Source organism: Panthera tigris, chromosome A1 (assembly GCF_018350195.1).
Source record: "Panthera tigris isolate Pti1 chromosome A1, P.tigris_Pti1_mat1.1, whole genome shotgun sequence".
Classification (NCBI taxonomy): Eukaryota; Metazoa; Chordata; class Mammalia; order Carnivora; family Felidae; genus Panthera; species Panthera tigris.
In genome coordinates, this window is record NC_056660.1 from 138,174,290 (window position 1) to 138,196,621 (window position 22,332).

Here is a 22,332-nt window from a genome sequence, read left to right on the forward strand (position 1 = left end):
CCAACATGACCTCCATCTTGTCTCTTGGACATCTTGGCAGCTTCCCAATGGAGGAGTCTTGGCCTCTGGGTGTCAAGTCTAAGCCACTCTTTTTTTCTTGTCTAATTTTTTTTAATGTTTTTGAGAGACAGAGATAAATCATTAGCAGGAGAGGGGCAGAGAAAGAGACACACAGAATCTGAAGCAGGCTCCAGGCTCTGAGCTCTCAGCACAGAGGCCAACATGGGGCTTGAACCCACAAACTGTGAGTTTGTGCTGTGCTGAAGTTGGACGCTTAACCAACTGAGCCACCCAGGCGCCCCAAGTCCAAGCCGCTCTTAATCCTGATTCAGTCCTCTCTAGGCCATCAAGCCAAGCTCAGGAAGATTTGTCCAAATGACACTGGTTGGAGTAAATCAACTCCATCATAGTAGAGCAAACTAATGAGGTAACTAATTTATGAAGGAATGAGGGAGGGATTGACAAGTTTCTCACTGCAGTACAGAGAACCTGATTACTTCTCAATGAATCTGTCCCTTCTCCAAATTCCTGCAAAGGTGCCCAGGCCTGGAGCTATTTCCCGGAGCATGGATATGATTTGACCAGCAGCGATCTTCAACCAGGGCAGCCTGAGGGGAATAGTGCTCTAGTAAATTCACACCGTTGACTCCCTGGGCCACTGACTAGCAAGACTTCTATTTGGACAAAGAATCTTGCTCCATATCCTAAACCGTGACTGGCTGAGGTTGTCAGAGTCCAAGTTGTTAATGACAAGTCACTTTAAAGTGTGGATGATGATCGTGGAATGATTTCCCCTGCACCTGCAGTCTCTCTTGCCAACCACACACCACAGAACTGCATATTCATGGTACAATGGAAACACTACAAGGTGTTTGCTGCGTTCTTATTTTTCTTGGACATACAAGACCTCTATACTCTTATCTCTGTCACAAAGCCCTCTTCATACCCCGTGACCCGTCTTTGATCTCCTGCCAGCTGCTACTATCAGGTAGAAAAGCTCAGGAAGAAATGAGCATCTGGAAATAGATTAATTTTGCATGGAAGTAGAGGATGAGAGCAGAAATTAGAGACTGCCAACTGGAGACATGTGCTCATTACTGCATTTAACACACAGCCACAGCATGATACAGCATGAGTGAGGAAGAAGGCTCAGAGACCCACAGGAGTGACCAGGGAAGGTGCTCTCCAGCCCAGACTCAAACACAGCAGGCACCATCAGAGGGAATTGGGAGAGACAAGCCAGGGAAGTGACCCTGGCTGAATGAACTCCAATGTTGAAGGGCGTGTGCCCTGATACCACAGGGAAGGTGAGAGGGCTCAGAATCGCCAGTCCCTGTAGAGCAAAGCTTCACTTCTCATTTCATCCCTGGACAGCTCTGAAAAAGGACAAAATGTCGATTCTTCCCACGTTTCCTTTCTGGGATTCTGAAAGACCATAATTCCAATACAACATCTGTGTGTGCAAGCACTCAGTTCTGTGCCAAGGGAATGCAAAGATGTGGACTCCTTTCCATTCATAAACCAAAATCGTATTCTGGGACCATTTCTGAATCTCCCTGAGGATCCATACTCGGCCCAGTTGCCTTAGCCTGCCGTGAGCCTCTGTGCTTCACTGCTCAACGGGCTTCTCTGCAGCTGCTTCTGGAATCAGCAGGTGCGGTCCACCACTGGAGCGTCCAGGAAGCTGGGCAGCTTCAGACACTTCAGGTGGCTTCACTTTGCAGGATCATTCCTACCATGACAAAGGAGGACCAAGTGTTACCACTGTCCTAGAAATTCACAGTAGCATCACATAGGGACTAAACCTACCACTGAAGGTTTGTAAACGACATTTCCTGCAGAGTTGCTGTGGGGGAAAGAAAAGTGGGAGGAGGGGGAGGTTGCAGAGAGCAAATATAACAACGATCACTGACCTCTGAGGACAGTTGAGAGAAATGGCTAATAAAAATTATTACAAATCACTACACACATAGAAAGTGCTTTATAATAAACACTAATGCTTTAATTCCCTATTGCTTGTCTTGTAGGCCTGAAGCTTAAGTCAAAGTTGAGCTGAAAGAGTAAGAGAAGCAAACTTCATTTTCTGTCCTTTGCTAGTTTCAAGCAAAGACCAAAAAAAGACAGGAAGAAAACCCCGAGAAGTCCATTTTTAAATTGCTGCTTATGTAACAGGAGCCTGTGAACCGCACCAGAATTTAATTGAAGGAAAAGTAACTGTAGGGGAATTGCTTGGAGAACTGCCAGAAGGGTTTTAACAGCTGGAAGTTGAAAAGTGATTAATTTTGACAGCAATAAAAGCCTCATGTTCATACATAATTATGCTTAGATTTGTGGACTGCTGGAATTTTTTTTTCAATGCACTATTAACCTTTTGCTGTCCAAGTTGCAATTTAGATACTTTAAATGAATCCCTATTTTTAAGCTGAGTAATACTTGATTTTCATGGCTTTGACTCCTCTCCACACAAGGAAGACTGGGCAAGAAAGTGTAGAATAAGCTGGGTGGTTTCAAATACTTTTGCGAGTATTGTTAGAACGTGATAGAAATAAGGTCCTCTCGTTTTACTGCATGCAGGAACAATAACAAAAAAAGGGTTCCAGAAAAAAGACGTTCAGAGCCAAGAAAAAATGAGATTAAAGTGGTGGTCCATTGTCAACTGTATGGCTGAGCTGAATCCCTACCAGTAGGAAAGAGAAAAATCTGTAAGGGGACACTACAATGCCACATGCAAAAAGACTGCGTAGATCAAGAAAGTAATGAATTGAATTAAACTGAGCTCTCAAACTGGCAGTGTTGCTAACTAGGTATAAAAGTCTCTAACTTTTCCATTCCCCACATAGGAAGACAGGGATAGAGCAGATAACGTAGAAGATCTAACACCTAGGGGCGCCTGGGTGGCTGTCGGTTAAAGCGTCCGACTTCAGCTCAGGTCATGATCTCACAGTCAGTGAGTTCAAGCCCCGCGTCGGGCTCTGGGCTGATGGCTCAGAGCCTGGAGCATGCTTCCGATTCTGTGTCTCCCTCTCTCTCTGCCCCTCCCCCGTTCATGCTCTGTCTCTCTCTGTCTCAAAAATAAATAAACGTTAAAAAAAAAAAAAGAAAAAAAAAGATCTAACACCTAAACTCTACAATCTAACTATTTTGAATCACCATCTTTGGGACTAACAAATTCTGAAGTTTTCCTTTTAGTCACCTTTACCATTCTTGTACCCACCAGTTTGACCAGATAAAGTGAACATTGGGAATATAAACTATTTCCAAGTTAATAAGAAATAATAATAGTAATAACTGTAGCAGTTGGGAAGGCATGATTCTAAGGACTTTACAAAGGTAGTATATTTTAATCCTTACAACTAGTCTATGAGGCAGGTCCTATACTTCTGTTATTTTGTTTTACAGAAACTGAAACCATAAAGAGCTCGCATGGCTTCCCAATGTCCATCTGTTACCTGATGGGAAAGCTAAGATTTGTGAGCTCTACTGTCCTTTTGTTCTGAAGCAATTATTATGAACGCATTTAATCTGTGGCATCAATGGTAGAATGGAAAGAAAAGCCAAAAACCCGAAACGAAAGAAATGAATTGGGTTCTCATTCTTCCATTTCCTCAATTACCTTGGACAGTCCCCCCTCCCCCCCCCCATTTCTCCATTCCAGCTTCCTTAATTGTGAAGGGCAGGGGTTGTCTAAATCAGTAGTTCTCAAGGTGTGGTACAGGGGACCAGAAGTATTAACCGTACCTGGGAACATGTTAGCAATGCAAATTCTTGGGCCCCACCCCAGATGTACCGAATCAGAAACTATGCACTTTCACCTGTGTTTTGACATGCCTTCCAAGTGATCCCAATGGACGTGAAAGTTGGAGAACTTTGGGCCAAAATGTTCATTAAATAACCTCCTGATTCTCACATGCTGTGATTGTGTCTATAAATGTCTGATTTCAGGTGGTTGGAATAAAAACTGAGGTGGTTTTAGTACTTTTAAATTCTTCTTCCCTAGTTTAGCAGACCTTGAGCCTCTGTTGCCAGAGGATGGGATAGATACCTAATGTTGGTTCACTGAAATGATGCTTTCCTGACTCATCGTGAGAGTATTATGAAATTAGAAGGCAGAGCGGAGTCATGAATCTCAATGGAATGTTATTATGAATGTTTTATTACCTCAAGCAAAAGTGTAAGATTGAAGTCCACATTCAGAGCCTCAGCATTATCTGAGTTCTTAATCCAATGGCATGTACCACATGGGGGCTTAATGAATCCTTGTTGGTCCTGAGGCAAATGACATCCAAGCTGTGATTAGCAGCCCGGAGGAGTTGGTCTATGGTTAATCCCATTTTACCAGCTGTGCCAAAACTCTGATCTATCTTTCTCCTTTGAGTCAGAAAGGACGCTATCCCATAGAGAATGCTGGATTTACCTCTTAGCACTCCATTGTCGTTGCATAACTTAGCAGACAAGCACAACTACCTTAGAGTCAGAAGCCTGGATACCCCATAAGAGACAATCCCAAGGGTTCTCATGAGCACCAAATTTAAATAGGTCTTTGCCTTGTTCTCTTCAGGTAACCACCTGCTCATCAGAAATGGCATGGGAAGACCTCTGAGTTTTTTGGTCAACTGAGATATAAATGTCCAATGCCTCCTGCTTAATAAACCCACCTGTAGAAGCAGAACATCAGGTGACTTCATATCCCGATGTACAAAACTAAAAACAGCAGGAGAGCAAAGACCTCTTCCCTACTTCCTTTGCATTTCTGTTGTTTGATGATTAATCTTTTTAAAAAGCTACAACCCAAAGAAACAAAGAGGCGGAAATACCAACTCAGAGTTAAAGAAGTTTCGGGGGGAAAAAGAAAGAAAAGAAACTTAAGAAGGAACACTACATTGAGGGGGGAAAAAAGGTGGCCACATAAATATGAACTTAGAACTATAGCTGTTAAACAACCAGGTTCCACTCCTTAGAGCAGATTAAGGCTAGGACTTACATGTGGAATAACTCTGCTCTTTGGTTTAATGAGACTGGAAAATCCCAAACATCTATTCCAGACCATCTTTAAGACTCATGATTTTTACATTTGGCCATAATAAATATGAGAAGAGTTGAAAAAAACTTACAAACCATTTCTCAGTCCAAGTGTACTTAATGTGTTACCAGAGATTTTGCGTTTTTTTTTTTAAAGTTTATTCATTTTGAGAGAGTGTGAGGAGGGGAGGAGCAGGGAGGGAGAGAGAATCCCAAGCAGGCTCTGTGTTGTCAGTGCAGAGCTGAACACGGGGCTCGATTTCACAACTGTGAGGTCATGACCTGAGCCAATACCAAGGGTTGGACGCTCAACCACTGAGCCATCCAGGCATCCCTGCATTCTTTGATTAAAAATAATCTAAGCACAATTTTCTAACTTTGGACACCTATATACTGATAGGACCCCACAAAAAAAGTCAAGCTGATGTTTGTTATTTCTTCCAGACTACCACACACAACCTGGGAAGTAATAGCTATTAGCTTCTCCATATTACATATAGAGAAACTGAGGTGCCGAAAGTTGAACCCAACCAACGTCGCAAAACTAGCACATAGAAGAGCTTAGACTTAAACCCAGGCAATCTGGCTCGAGAGTTCATTGCCCTGAATAATCAAGTCACTCTTGTTCTATTTATTCTGTGTACCACTTAGGAATGTTTTTGATGGTGTAAGCAAAAATCAAACTTAGGATAGCCTTTAAAAGTAGGAATTCATGGGGCGCCTGGGTGGCTCAGTTGGTTGAGAGACCGACTTCGGCTCAGGTCATGATCTCATGGTTGGTGATTTCGAGCCCTGCATCAGGCTCTGTGCTGACAGCTCAGAGCCTGGAGCCTGCTTCTGGTTCTGTGTCTCCCTTTCTCTCTGCCCCTCCCTCCCTCATGCTCTGTCTCTCTCTGTCTCAGAAATAAATAAACATTAAAAAAAAATTTTTTTTAAGTGGGAATTCACCTTTATTACTTAACAGTAAGTATGAAGACCAGCGATTGCTAGAGGGGTTCGGTTGCTCACGTTGCCCTCAGGGACCCAGGCACCCTCCATTTTGCTGATCTAGCGTCTTAGCACCCTCACCCTTATCATCTCGTGGTCACTGCACTTCAAGGCACGATCTCCCCATTTTAGGAAAGTAGAAAAAGCAGGAGAAAAACAGCTTGTGGGGAGACTTTACCTTTTCATTTGGGAAACTGAACTTATTTCAGTAGACTCCCCCTTACATCTCACTAGTCAAAACAGGGTCCTGTGCTATCCTTCAGCCAAAGGCCGAGCAAAATGAGATTATTGTGGCTGGTCTTGAGTAATCATGGTTTATATTTTGGGACTGGGAAAGGGGCTGAACCAGTGGGTCTCTAGCTAGCTCCTGTATAAACTAGACTTCTGTCAGTGAAAAAGAGTGGGCAGGAAGGGGGATGAGTATTGGGTGATAACAAACACTGCCTGCCATTCTCTTACTTTGGAGTTTGGGTTCTTCCTCATTGTTTAACTTTTTTGAGTTGTGGAAAGGCACTATTCTAAGAAATAGGGGATAAAGATAAAAGACGTGATCTCTCTATAATTATGAGTTACTTGAAGGCTTTATTTGAGAGAACCGATCTCCTATTGGATTTTAAATAGAGGTGAAAGAATTTGAATCCTGCATAGCTGGGGTGGCAAATGACTGTCAATAGAATCCAAGAGACCTTACTTCAGCCATGAGTACACAGCAGGTGGGAAAGAACAAGCCCCAAGGTACTACTCCTAGACTATAAAACTACAGGGGTGCCTGGGTGCCTCAGTCGGTTGAGCGTCCGACTTCCACTCAGGTCATGATCTCACAGTTCGTGGGTTCAAGCCCTGAGTCGGGCTCGGTGCTGACAGCTTGGAGCCTGGAGCCTGCTTCGGATTCTGTGTCTCCCGCTCTCTCTGCCCCTCCCCTGCTCCCATGTTCTCTCTCTCTCTCAAAAATAAATAAACCTTAAAAAATTTAGACTTGTGCTTAAAAACAGAGTATGGGTTCAGTATCTTGAGGTAGTCAACACACAGAGTTGGTTTGGACCCACATGTTTCTCCTCACCTCACCTGCCACTGGGTGTAGACAGGATCAAGCAATACTAACAACTCAAACCTCATTGGCCCCTGCTCCCACCAGTCTCTGAAAATGCCCTGTTCGGTGTTTCTGGAAGTCCCAGTGGGATTCTCAGATTTGCATACAATTCCTCAGAGGGGTACCCCCTGCTCACATTGCCAAGCCCAGCACCTCCGCAGTGTTCCATCTCAGCCTGAAGCAGAGCAGGAGGAAGCCACTCTGCCCTCTCCTCCTTCCCTGACCCCCCTGTTAGAAGGCTTTGGAAGCCATGTTGCTTGTATCTTCTCTCTCACTGGAACTCAGACATGTATCCATAGGGCTGGGCTGGGCACAGATTCAAGCGATAGCGTCTGTGATAAACTCACAATCTTTTCTCTTCCTCAAATACTATAGCTTACTGCATCAGGTCATCTTGTCTGGCTCTTTCTTCCCTTAGGACAGCTGACTGGTTATCTCTGTTCTAGGAATTTCTTCTTAGGAAATAACCAGACCCATGGCCAAATATATGCATAAGGAATCAATTACAGAGTTCTTTATAATGGTAAAGAAAAAAATCTTAAATTTTATCAGTAGGAGAGTGGTTAAATTAATTATAGCACATTCATTTTGAAGAATAATCTGCATCCTTTTAAAATTACGTAGATCTACATGTGTTAACATGGAAAGATGTTCATGATGTATAGTTGAACTGGGAAAAAGTATGATCTCATTTTTGTGAAAATATAAATCAACACTTGCTTGTGTGAGTGTATGTGCATCAATGTATGCACACACTCACGTGGAGAAAATATAAATTATCTTTGGGCAGCAAGATTAACATATTTTTACTGTCTTCTAAATGTTTTTCTGAACAGCATAAATGTTTGCACAAGAAGCATGAACTGCCTTCACAAACATAAAAAAATAAAGCCGTATCCATTTTGGAAAATAATGTTTTTAATAAAACAGGCATTAATAATGGATGCATTCTTTAGGGTGAAAGTGTGAGGGGGTATAAAATCTCCACTTGGTGATATTATTTAATAAAAGGAAGGTCTGATCACTTACTGGAAATTCCTGGGTGATGGGGAAGAAAAAGAACCTTGGCGGAAAGATGAATACTGTACGTCTCCCCCAAAATATGTCACAATGGCCATCATTGTAGTACGCCTAACATTGCTACTCCCAGAAGCCTGAGAGATCAAGATTTCTGAAAGGAAAAAATGGCACATGGGACAAAGCAAACAAGGCTCCTTCCAGCCTTGCCCCACTTTTCCAATTTGTTGTTTATCTTTTTCTTATTGACTTATAAAAGCTGAAAGCTTAACAATACCTGGCGTTTGTGTTACATATTTCTTCTCTGTTTGTTTTTCTTTCAAGTTTTTTGTGAGTAATTTTAAACTATACAGAATTTCTCTTTGTGTGATCAACTGTAACAATCCTTTCTTTTATGATTCTTAGCTTTGGTATCCCACTTGGACGTGCCTTTTCTACCCCCTAAAGACACGCAAAATATTGACCCATATTTTATTTAACCTATAAATTCTCATTTTTACAATCAAATGTGAATTAATCAGAATGTATTTTTATGTGAGGTAGTGATAGAGTCTGCCCCAATGGGTTGGTCATTTCCCCCAATAGCATTTATAAACTGCTCAGCCTTCCCCCAGTGATTAGAAATAAAATGTGTCTCCTATACCAAAACAAAATAAATGCACAAGGGTCTACACATACTTATCCTTGAGTCTCTTCTGGACTTCTGTTCCATCATCTGGCTGCCTATTACAGTTATTAGAGTTTTAAGATGTTTTATTTTCTGATAAGACAAAGCCTTCCTCATTAGTCTTTTTCAAAAAGTTTATCAGCTCCTCTGAAGTGATCATTGTTCTGAATAACTTATAATTATTTTGTCAAATTCTGAATAAGTCTCCATTTAAATTAGTCTCCCATTAAGATTTTTAAACCTTCTTCATATCTCTAGACATTTCCTGGTAAGTTTATGAAAAGTTCATTTTCTTTCCCTTCCCACCCCCACCCCCATTGGGTCACGTGCAGTGTAATGGAATCTCCTTATCAGATTTACAGTTGCAGGACAGGTTTTCATATTTACAGCTCCCAGGCAAAGTTCCACTTCCCACAGACTTTACCTCTGTCATCTTGAGGTGGCACCTTCCTCTGACCTCCACTATCTGGCTGCTAGTTTCTGAGGACCCACTTAATCGCTCTGATTCCCAGCATGCTCTCCTCCCAGGCTGCTTCTTTATTCCCCACACAATGCCTACTTTACAGAGACTGTAACTCACTCTATTACTCCTCTTTCACTACACAACCGCACACTCAGCAACTGAAAACAACATACATTTATTACTTCAGTTTCCCTGGGTTGGAAGTCTGGGCCCAGCTTGCCTGTGTCCTGTGCTCAGGGCCTCCCAAGCTGGAATCCGAGTGTTGGTGGGCTGCATTTCTTTCTGGACGTTGGGGCCCTTTTCCAAGCTCACAGGGTTGTGGACTGTATTCAGCTCTAGGTAAATGGGACTGCGGCCACACTTGCTCACCATTTGTCCACAGGGGGCTGCTCCGCAGGTCCTTGTATGTGGCCTTTCTCAGGCTTTCTCACAACATGGCGACTTCCTTCTTCAAGGCCAGCAGGAGACCCTTGCTCTGTAATATCCTCATAGCGGTGACCTCTATCACCTTCGCCATACTCCACTGTCTTAGAACCAGTCACAAGTACAGCCTACATTCAAGGGGACAGGATTATTCAAGAGTGTGACTCTTTGGGATCACCTAGAGTATGTCATCCACAGGTCTCGGGCCATTGCCAACACTCCATTATTTCCTGGATACTTCTTTGCTGAAATTTGGGATGTTGGCCAAAATTCTAACAAGATGGAAACCTAAGTGGGGATAAGAGACAGAGGGACAGGTGGTGGTGGGAGGAAGGAGAGAGAGAAACAGAAAGAGATGCACTCTGCTTTCCTCATGGCACCAGGAAGTTTTCTGTTTGATACAGGCACCACCTCTCCAAATCATGGAGGCAAAGTAGACGTATGACATAAGCTGAAAGAGACACTGGTTATTCTTGGTCGTCTCCATCTGCCTTGTAATTATCATCAGTTCCTTTAAAATTTTGGAATTTGTTGGTTCCAATGTTGTCTTTTCAGTGTTGTCTTTTTTTTTTTTTTTTTTTCCATTTCTTTGTATAAATGTTAGAATGAAGTTAGGGAAATGTCTTTTTTTTTTTTTTTTTTTCCATTTCTTTGTATAAATGTTAGAATGAAGTTAGGGAAAACTGCTAGCTTCATGACGCTTTGAACCAGATGTCTCAGCCAAGTCAATTTTCAGCAGGCCTCCACTTCTGTCTTGAGATGAGGTTGCTGCCTTGTTTCTGGCCCTTACAGAGCAAGTGCAAGATTGAATACAATGCATTTGCTAGGATGCTCCTTGGATCCACTATAATACCAGAGGGAAACCAAAGAGTGTGCTAGTTTATGCCTCAGGACGCTATGGAGGTCAAAAGTGTATGTGCATTTCTGTGGCCATTTTGTCCTCATGATAATCTAGTGAAATAAATATTAGACCACTTTAATAGAAGAGGAAATGGAGGCTTTGACTAGTCTGATAAATTTCCCAATATCACACAATCCGTGAATGACCCACGGATTTCTGTCATGTCATGCTCTCGGGGCAGGGGGCATATCTACCGAAATGTTAAGAGGCATTTAAGAAGAGTCCACACTTTTCTCCCCATTTTTAATTCAGTCTATAACCTCACAACACTAATACAGCAATCAACTACAACTTTCTGCAATTGGGAGTTTTTCATGGCTACACAGAGACAAAGTTCTCATTTCTGTGATGATACCACACCACCTTCGCCACAAATTTTAAATCCACAAAAACAAAGCAAGTCAATTATCAAGGGATTTGATAGGCATTCAGAGCAGTTCTCACAGTTGGGCTCTCTATTCAGCCACAACTTTGATACCTTGTCTTGCGTGGCCCTGAAACAACCCACACAAAATAGGAACATAAGCATGTCACAGTAGACTCCCCCTACCTCTGCACTTGGCTCCCATTGGGAAACTCTTCAGGGGGCAGTGCAGCTGGATGGGGAAGGACATGGGTGCTGAGGGTGCCCAGGTTCGAATCCTAGGCCGTTGCCTGTCAGCTGCCTTAGCAAGAAGGTTATGCACAGGATGGTGGGACTGTAACAGACAGCCACTAGAGGTAAGTTCTTAAATAGCGAATGAGACCAAAAATTTGGGAGGTGTCTTACAAAATAGGAGACCACACAGCATGTCCCCAGGTGGACGTACAGACTCCTCAGGTACAAAAACCAACCGGAGCACTTTCTTTTTTTTTTTTTTTTTTTTTTTTTTTTTTTTTTTTAATGTTTATTTACTTTGGAGAGCGAGAGCACACATGTGCAGAAGGAAGGAGACAGACGACCTGAGGCAGGCTCTGCAGTGACAGCAGAGTCCTATGTGGGGCTCAAACCCACCAAATGTAACATCATGACCTGAGCCAAAGCCAGACACTTAACTGACTGAGCCATCCAGGTGCTCCAACCCCAGCACATTCTTAAGTGTTTATAGATCATCAAAGGTCAATTTCTCCAGCATACTAGTCTCATGAGGCCCAAGATTAAGGCTCCCCTTAGGCCCATTCCTGCAGAAATCTTGGTAAATCACAAAATCTTGCCAATTAGCCATTTCCTGAGGTTTAGTAGTACTCAAATGTCGTTCCCAGGCCAGCGACATCAGTATCGTCTGGGACTTGATCAGAAATGCAGATTCTTCGGCGACACCCCAGACCCTACTGAACCAGAAACTCTGGGGATGAAACCCAGTGATCCGTTTTAACAAGCCCTCCAAGTAATTCAGGTGCACATGAATGTGAGGGTAATACATTCTGTTCTTCTACACGTGTGTTTACATAGCATGAATGACCCCATCAGTGATTGGCTATTGAGGCCTGGTGTCACTGACATGTGAAAACTGCATGCTATATGGCACATAATTGCACATTAAAATTTTACACTGACATGTGGAAATCGCATGATGGTTTTCCCCATATCCTCGGTGGGTTTTCCTGAGCAAGAGGGGCTGGAATCTCAGGAGAAGAACCATAACCTTCAGTGGGAATGGAGAAGGGCCAAGGGGCCACTGCTGCCTTACCAGCAGGAACTGTTTTGCTGTGTTCTGAGGGATTTTAAAATGAGCACCTGCATCCAGGGTTCTTCCTTCCCCAGTAGGTGCACCCTAGCCTTATGGGCTCTTAGCTTGTATGAGGTTGTCCTGCCTCCTGTGCTCACCTTGACCATAGCCCCACTGACTCAGAGTTCATTTCCATTTCTCTATCTCCACCCATGCCAGCACTGGTGTAGTTGAAGAGTTACCGGCTTCTCATCTCTATAGCTTTTATGCGTTTTTTAAAAATGTCTATTTGAAAGAGAAAGAGACAGAACGCGAGCAGGGGAGGGGCAGAGAGAGATTTGGAAGCAGGCTCCAGGCTCTGAGCTGTCAGCACAGATCCCCAGGCGAGGCTCAAACTCATGAACCAGGAGATCATGACCTGAGCTGAAGTTGAACACTCAACTGCTTAAGCCACCCAAGCGCCCCTCATTTTAATATCTTCTGGCAGCTTGCAGCCACTCAGCTGCTGCCAAGGTAGTCCACGTGACCTCAGATAGCAGTGATTGTCTTGGTTCATCAGAGTTGCATGAAATTTGAAAGGTCTGCTTTGGTCCTATTTTTAGGTTAAATTTTGCAGAGGACAAAATATTCTGGGAAGTGTTATTTTGCGTTACAGTAAGAAATGCCTGTATGTGTAAAGTCTCTGGCATATGGTAAGGGCTCAATAATTCTTTTCTTTTTAAATTTTTTAAGTTTATTTAGAGAGAGCGCATGCGCACAATCGGGGGTGTGGCAAAGAGTGAGGGAGAAAATTCCAAGCAGGCTTGGGGCTGTCAGCCCAGAGCCTGAGGTGGGGCTTGATCTCACAAACTTCGAGATCATGACCTGAGCCAAGATCGAGAGTTGGATGCTTCATTGATTGAGCCATCCAGGCGCCCCTCAATAATTCTTTTATTAACCCATGTCTACCATACTCTCTCCTTGAAATGCTGACCAAAAAAAGGAGCCAAGAAAACCCTGCAGTGACCATTTCAATGCAAAGCAGAGGAATTTTCATAACAAAACCGTGCTTACCCTCTTGGGCCAATACGTGCAACGACGTTCATTTGGAGCAACTCCTCTGCTTTCTTTGCATTTTTCTTTTTCCACTTTGAGCAGCTTTTTCTGAAACCTGGGCCTATTTTCTCTACTTCTCTGCACTCAAATCCTTAATTACATTCAATCTCTTTCTCTGTGACTGTAGAACATCAGGCACTTATTCTTAGAAACAGCCAAGCAGAAAGCAATTATCTTGGCCATAGTTCCCTGATGTTTACAGAGTATGGCACTCGGACTTGAAATCTCCAATCACCTTTGCTGGCAGAGACTAGTTTAGTCTCCTCATCTGCCGAGAATGGGAACGGAGATCTGGCTCCAGGTCTAACAGCAAGATAGTCTGGCCATGAAAGCCAGCCAGGTGTCCTGGCGCCTCACCAGTATTCCAGTCTCTTAATGTGTGCTCTCTAGTCACACCCTGCCTTATGAGGTCAGTTCTAAATTGTTTCCTTGGACATGGGGGTCACTGGTCACCACTGGTGGTCTGCAGGTCAAATTCAGCCCACAGACACGTTTTGTTCGCCGTGGAGTATCTTAAAGACTGGGAAATTTCACAATTAAAAAGTCCGCTTCTCTTAAAGATTTAGAACATCTGGCAACGCAGTTAAGATCCCCATATGGGTCTAGGTATAATCAGCAGGAACTGAAGGGCGCCCCCCCTTCCCATCATGACAAACGCGCTCAAAACTTCCATAGTGTCTACCACTCCCTCTTGTTTTACATACACACACACACACACACACACACACACACACACACACACACAAGCACCTACCCACACAAAAGCACACACATTCTATATTAGTCTTCTAGGGCTGCTATCACAAAGTACCGCAAGCTGGGTGGCTAAAACAACACAAATGTGTTTTCTCATAGTTCCAAAGGCCAGGAGTCCCAGATCAATGTGCCAGGGCTATTGGTTTCTTTCGGGCCTCTCTCGGAGGCTTAGGAATGGCTGCCCTTCTCTCTTTGAGTTCGCACGATCTCTCTTCTGTGTCTGCATCTTACAAGAATACCAGTCTTCTTGGATGAGGTCCCACCCTGATGACCTCCTATTTACTCAGTTTCCTCTTGAAAGGCCCTATCTCTAAATACAGTCACGTTCTAAGGTACTAGGGGTTAGTACTTCAACATAGGTATTAGGGAGGGGGACACAATCCATTACCTATTCCTGCCTCTTCTTACATCACCTACATGACCCCTAAGTCCTATGAATCTGCAACTCTGACAAGCAGTGACACTCAGAGACCATTTCCTCCAGTGGAAGCAATGGTTTTCAAATCATTAAGCCATAGAATCTTCTAACAAAACTTAAGATAATGGGCCTCCCTATGGGAAATTGGATTTGAAGACCATGATCTAATCCAAATTCTTCAGTGTATGTATGAGAAACCGAAGGCCCATCCACCTACCCAAAGCCATACAGAGCTGAGAGCAGAGCTCTCCTGTCTGCTGCCTCCCACAGTTCCTTCTCTCTGTCTCTTAACAGGTCAGAACATCAGTGGAACTGGACAAAACTATTGTAAATATATTCTAAGGCCATGAAAATCCTGATATTTTATTGGTGGGAGGAGCCCAGGTCTAGGATTCAGGAGGCCCAGGTTCTAACTGTGCTTTGCCAGGACTGGCTCTACAACCCTAAAGACAAAGAGCTTGACCCTCTATTCCTCTTCATGTACAACACAATAGGACCAGACTCACGGGCTTTAGTGTCCTTTCCGATGCCCAAATCGTAGGATTCCAGAATGTTACACTTGAAAAATAAAGCTGAGCAGAATTACTCTCTATTTGTACAAAAGAACTCTGTGCTAATTCTTGTCCCAGATGCATATTTCCACAATGGGCAGGCTTGCCTTCCCCATCTGCAGAGCTCCTTGCAGAGAGGCCCTCAGATCTTGTCTGCTCACCACCAAGATCACCTCAGCATCCATCGTGCCATCACAAAAAAGGAAAAGGAAAAATGAAGAGTATCTTCTACAGAAGAGGTAGCACCATGGGACCCACTCTTTTCTCAGGAATGGGAACCAAGCATTTTGCACCACAGGAAAAGTAGGAGCAGGAGTGTGGGAGGACTCGCTATGCTGCTTGGGAACTGCAATTATACAGCTCCAGAGGAGAGATGGCAGGAGTTTGTTCTCCAACCAACTTTCCAGTGACCGTGAGCTTCTTACTTCATAAGTTTGTCCATCATGAGCCATGCTAATTCACACAAGTAATTCCTATCCTTTTGAGCCAAAGCCTATGGCCCCAAACATCTAAACTTTGGCTACCACGGACACTCATGCTCTCTTTCTCTTCACAGATGTACAGCTAGACTACATTTTCCAGCCTCCCCTCAGTTAGCTGCAGCTAGAGAACTGAGTTCTGGCCAAGGGAATGTGAGCCAGGTGTTCTGTGTCTTTTCCAGGCCTGGTGCATGGAAACCTCCCCATGTGTGATCCTCACTCCTTCCTCCTCTTGCAACAAAATGGAAAGGACTCTGGACACAGAGTGGAGGGCTAGGCCCAAGATGAGTGAGCCTGGGTCCCTGACTAACTGTATGTGACAGTGACCTACCCCTACCTGTACCTTCACCGGCCTGTGATACGGGCAAGAAATAAATTTGTATGCTGCTTCGTCCCTGGGCTGTGGGCATCATATGCTTCAGCAGCTAGCATATTACTTCCTTTCATACACGCATCCTTTAAAGTACATGACAAACCTACTCCTTGCCTACTTGCCAGACCCTGAAATAAGTGAGGCTAGCTTTCCTCTAAAGGTTACAGGATGACAAGTCTATCTTCTCCTCTAGTGTTTTCCTCCTCTTACCCTGATTTGAGCCATGCCTTAATAGGCTATCCTGGACACGTTGCTTCAGGACTGGGTTTTGCACGGAAGAACTCACTGAGAATCTCTTTTCTGGCAAGAGTTTCTGAAAACCTAAGCCCTTGGTAGATCAGAGGAGTGTCCCAACATCATCAGCATATTTGGGAGACATGTCCTCGGTTGGGGGGTGGGGTGATTGAGAGAACTAGAACTTCTCCACCTCCAAGCTAGGAAAATATTCCACAAGCAGTCTCTCTTTCCCTCCACAGCAGAAATAAGCCTCCATGCCCTAAGAGATCCACTGTATCTAATGCATTAACCTATCTCGTACGCATCTAAAAGAGGACTAGTTATGTATTGCCCTTGGGAGAATTTTAAAATTTGCCCCTGAGTACTGTGGTTTGGATGAGGAACTCCACTTAAAAAAGGCTGGCTAGAGAGGAGGACAGGAGAATCAAGAGATTACAGGCAGGGAAGGGTCCTGGCGAGCAGGGAAAGGTGCCAGGGAGTCAGCAGAGTGCCAGGTGGATGAGACAAGAAAACCTGGCCTCGTGGAGCAGGGAGAGTCCAGGGAGGTGGCAGGACCCAGTGGAGGAATAGGCAGCATGGCAAGTCACAGGTGTCTTTGTAGACTCTGGCCCTCGGGGGCTCTGAGGCCATGAGAGAGGCCTTCTTGAAGGAGAGAGGCTGGCAGAAAGAGGGTCGTCCAAGCAGCAACCTGCAGGTCCAATTAAGGATTCTCGGGGGCAATGAACATCTCTGTGGATATCTTTGAATACAAGTCAAGCACTTCCTAAAATTCCTTCGTCTTTTCCATTTGCCTGTCAGACAGCTATTCAGAAGGCCTAAAATGGTTAGGTGAGGTACTGATGAGTCAATGCTTTCTGATGGCAAAGTCTTGACAGGAAACAGCCTCTTTCTCAGGCCATTTTCTCCCTGTGTTGACAGAGAAACTATCCAAGATACTAGCACAATCCTTCAAGTGCAAAATCAGTCCTTTTTTCTTTTTTCTAGTCCTTTTTCTAGGACCTCCTAGAAAATCTTGCTGGACCACCAGTGTCCTCCTGACAGGATGTGGCTGTTCCTTCATTTTATGTTTTGCCAGAGGAATCTCTTCCCTTAATGTAATCCGACCCTGGAACTTTATCCAAACAGCAATCCTGCACTAAGGGTCATGAGAAAAAGAGTTTTGCTACAAAGATTTCTAAAGACAGGCACTGATAACTGTGCACAGGGCAGGCAAACCCATCGTCAGAAATAAATATGTAGTGAGGAAATGAAAAACAATGCAGTAAAAATCATAAAGTGTTTGCAGGAAAAAGGCATTTAATAACTATAAAGTGTTAAATGTGGGAATTAAGTAATCTTTAATAAAGTGTGCACAGCACATATAAATATGTAATTATATGTATAGCTTGAGAAAGATTCATGTGTCATCTCTAGCCTGGGGCTTTGCATTCTAGGTGGGATGTGGGGAAAAAGAGGAGACGGTACAGATCAGCCTAGGTTATTTAAGACCCTTGAGGGAGGATTAAAAGAGTAGAGATGGTTTATTCTGATCATGAAATGAAGGGAAGTCTACCTACCTGTTTTCAAATATCTTAGATGTTTGTGTCAGGACACAGGCCTGCTGTGGGCCATGTGGGCCATGGGCCTTCCCAACTCCAACTGTTGGAATGCAAATTCTGGCTAAGAACTTCTATCTGAAGTGGAAAGGGAGTCCTGTGCTCTCCATTGCCCTGGGAGCTTCCTCCTGGGATCTCCATATTGGTTCTCCACATCACTGTCTCCCCATCCCATCCACTGAGTTAGCATCATCCCTGCCTCCCCAAACCATTCTACCCAACCAGTCGCTGGAGCCCTACCAAATCTATGTCCAACTTACCTGCTTTCCTGTCATCCTGCCCCACCCTCTGGAGTCTTTTCCACTTTGCAACGGCTGTTTAATGGGCCTCCCTGCCTCCCATTGGTCTCCCTGTCCTCGTCCAGCAGGCCATCTCTCACTGCCCCAGAGTTTGCATTCAAAAGATGTATTTTAATGGGATCACTTACCAGCATAGGCACTTGGAGTGGACTGCATGCAGGTTTAGAATTTTTCAAGATAAATAGTATCTTAACAACATCTTCCTTGGCTCCTTTTTGCATCCAGTCTCCTTGGCAGTGTTCTTTTCACAACCTGGCCCAGGCCCACCTCTCTGCTCATTTGCCCCTTTGTGCCCCCACTAAATACTGTGTTCCAGCCATATTAGAGACACTCGCCATCCCTTTTTCTTTAATTTATTTAATTCCAGTTAGTTAACATACAATGTAGTATTGGTTTCAGGAGTAGAACCTAGGGATCCATCACTTACATATGACACCCAGTGCTCATCCCAAGTGCCCTCTTTGATCCTCATCCCCCATGTATCCCTTCCCCCCACCCAACTCCCCTTCAGCAACCCTCAGTTTGTTCTCCGTATTTAAGAGTCTCTTAGCGTTTGTCTCCCTCTCTGTTTTTATCTTATTTTTCCTTCTCTTCCCCTATGTCCATCTGTTGTGTTTCTCACATTCCACATATGGACACTCACCGTTCCTTGAACATCCGCATGCTACTCTGCCTGTCTTCTTGCCAATTTCTACACCAGCAATGCCATTCTTGTCTCTTCCACGTGGAATAGGAGTTCTTTTTCATGGTGCACGCCAAACTCCCCTCCTCTCTTAGACCTTCACAAACCTAAGCAGAACTCCCTACTTCCTCCCATGGTCTCCGTAGTGCTTAGCCATGAAATAGCACTTGTCACATATTATAATGATTTCTGTGCATGTTTGTCTTTCTCACTAGACTGTCAACTTCTTAAAAAGAGGAACCATATCTCATTGGGGTTTTCTTCTAATCCTTAGCACAGTCTCTGGTATTCAGTACACGTTTGATGAGTATTGACTGAAAGGATAAGCTCCCTGTTCAAAGATTCTATTCCTAGTTTACCAACATACCCAGCATGGCTGGGAGCTGGGGATGTTCAGCTTGGAGGAAGAGGTAGGATCCCAAGAGCGGGTTAATAGGAAGAGAGCTACAACTGCCCTTAATGGTCCCTGCTGGGCATTGTTTTACATCCCAGTGTCTGGATCAAAGGCTGGGAGTTTCTGCACTGTCTACTCCTAAGTGTCATGGCTGGAGCGAAACTCGTTCATCAGCCAGTCTGGCCACACCGCAAACACGTGGGTTGGAAAGCAGAGCCTGCCTCGTTCTTTTCAGGTTCCTATGGATACAGTGCCATGATGAATCCACTCAGATTCATCTGCGTGGGCAGCTGCCCCTTCTGGACTGTAAATACACAGCCAACAGGAGGGGTGGGAGAGGAGGAAGGGAATAGAAAGGGCAAGTAGGGGGAGGGCAATAAGAATTGAGAGGGAGCATATGGCAAAAGTGTGGAACAGGGGGAGGGTTTGGTATGTGTTCCCAAATAAGATAGAATGTATTTGATAGCTTCTTGAGAATCAAACTTGTTAAGTTCCTTGTGCTAAACAGGAAATGTGAAAAACACCAGTGGAAGATTGCCTTCCTTTCTGCAGCCAGGGCAGAGCTCCTGGATATATTTGGATCAGAAGCTTCTAGACCCATCCTTCACAAACATAACTAGGCAGCCAGGCATCCTGATGTTTGGCTGCCCACTTTGCCTTAGTTAAGCAGTCTGTAAACCTAATATGTGGGATCTTTTCCTCTCTTTTGATCGTTTCATTGATAAACATGTACATTTATTCACACAATCATAATACCTCTTTATACGGCTGGCTCATTTCACGTTATAAAAAAATTTGCTGAGAGCTTTCAACAGCCCGATAAGATAAGCAAACTGGATTTTTTTCTTCTTTCCTGATGAAGAATCTGGGGCATTGATTGGATAGTTCACTGTCTGGGAGCTGCTCAGTGGGGGTAGGGCCAAGACTCACACCCAGGACTTCAATCTCCAAGACCGGGATCCCCACATTCTCCACCTGATGCCGTGCCTGGCGGCCATCTAAGCCACAGGCTGCCTCTCCCTTGGAGCGTAAGAGATCAAGAAAGAGGTGATGGATGAATTAATTGAGTAAGGGTGGGCATGCTGACAAAGTTTTTATAGTCTCCTGGTTTTTGAAAACCCTACATGAGAGTAAAGTAAATAAATGGATGTCTACTAATCAAACCACTGGCTTCTAACTATTTTACTCACCATTTTCTCTGAATTTATAAATACGGCTCTCTGGCCAACACATTCAGGGCTTTTGAATGCAGTTCCTTAGATGCATCGTTCTTGAGATCGAGATGGTGGTATCTGTCCCATGGGAGCCTGGAAGTTGAGTTCTGTGTGGCAGCCTGTAAGTGCCTTCTTGTCTCCATGAGCCATAGGAAGCCCCTGGATGCAACATGTTGTCTCCTTTTCAACCAAGTTTTATCTATAACTCAAATACCTGTATTGGTGGGCATGGTGATGACAACACAATATGTTTCTAGGACCTGACAATTTACGTAGAACTTTACTGTTTGCCATACCATACACCCTACCCCCTACTCCCTCTCATCACAAGGTCCCCCCTCCCCTGGCCATGAGTTTGATGGCGCACATGTCTCTATTTTAATTTCACAGACTGGATCATGGGACAAAGAGATTAAGGAATGTGTCCATTTAGTACAACTAGAGAGTGGTGAACCAAGAACCACTACAGCCTAAGCTTCTAATCCCAAGTCCAGAACTCTCGCCAGTCTGCCTATCGATTTTGCTGCCGTCTCCCACACCACCACCACCACAAAAACTCTGATGAGACGGGAAAAGTCTACCGCCATTGACAAACACAACTCTGAGCATATGCTGGACATTGGTGAGGCAGCAGGGTCCTCCTTCCAGATGAAAAGTGCAGCACTTCCTCTTCACCTGCATGTGTCTCAGACATAGAGCCTACTGTTCCACTGTGATTTACATTGACTTATCTGTGCCTCCCAAAGGAATAGAAGTCCTTCAACCTGCCCATTGTTGGTTGATGAATACCCTGCAACTGAAGGTGTGGTTTTCCTCAGAGAGGAGGTCCGTAGTTGCTGTCAGATTCTCCAAGGAGTAGGAGAGAGGTTAAAAACCACTGCTCTTCTCTATAAACTCAAGAGTGGTATGTCTACTCTTACCCCGGGGCCTTTCCTATACCAAGTGCTGGCAGACTGGATGGATGTGTGTGTGTGCACAGCTCTATGCTTTTTGTAAAGCTCTTATTCCACAATTGACTGAACTATTCCGCAAACTAAAGGACACTAAACAGGATCCAAGCCATGGGACCGAATTTTAGGGAGAAATATTTGAAATTGAAAAAAGAAAAAGTTGACTCTCAATGCTATTAAATACAATCCAACTGATGCCCCCCCCCCCCCGCTACCTTGTTCTTTCAGTCTTTCCGCCAACTTAGTCTATCACCAAGCAAAGACGAGGACTTACATATCCCCAAACTCAGGAGAGCGGATGGAGAAATCAGATGGCATGTGTTCCAGCCCTGACTGGTTATACATTTTACGTTTTACAGCTATTTCCCTGTCAGAATTACAAATCTCCAAAAAAATTCATTTTAAATGAAGCCTATCAGAAAATCACAGATCAGCAAAATGTGTCATTTTCTTGACAAATACTGAATAACTAAAGAATACATACACATTGTGGTTTTACAGACTATCCGAACTATGGAGCAATTTGAGACTTTGGTCCCTCATCCCTGAGTGCTGGACTGATTTCAAGAAGATAATTAAAGCCAACGGTACCTGGCATATGAAATTAAACACCCATAGTCTCCTGTCCGGGTTTGGTAGGTCAAAGATAATAAATCCATCATAAACCAAGACAAAGGGCCACCAGGGAGAGACCAACCCCTCTCAAGTTTAAATGCTGTCAGAACAGTCAGTGTAGATACAGGATTGGTAAACACGCCAATCCTCTCTCTAACCTAGACTGAACAGCCTTGAAGGAAAACTGGCCGGGCCTTTCAACATGTTGGCCAGACCCAACCCCTGACAGCCTGAAAACAAGCAGAGAAGGGGAGAGATGGGCCAGAGAACAGTGCTCGTCTGTCCTGCCAACATTCAACATCACTGTGGCCAGAATCTGTCGTTGGATGTTTTCACACAGCTATCGATAAGCTGTACACGAAAACTATCTGGAGGCTGAATCTGACTCTGGGATTTGGTGTTAAATTCCAGAAGGTATAAAGTATCCCACCAAGGACAAACTTTTACAACCTTACATT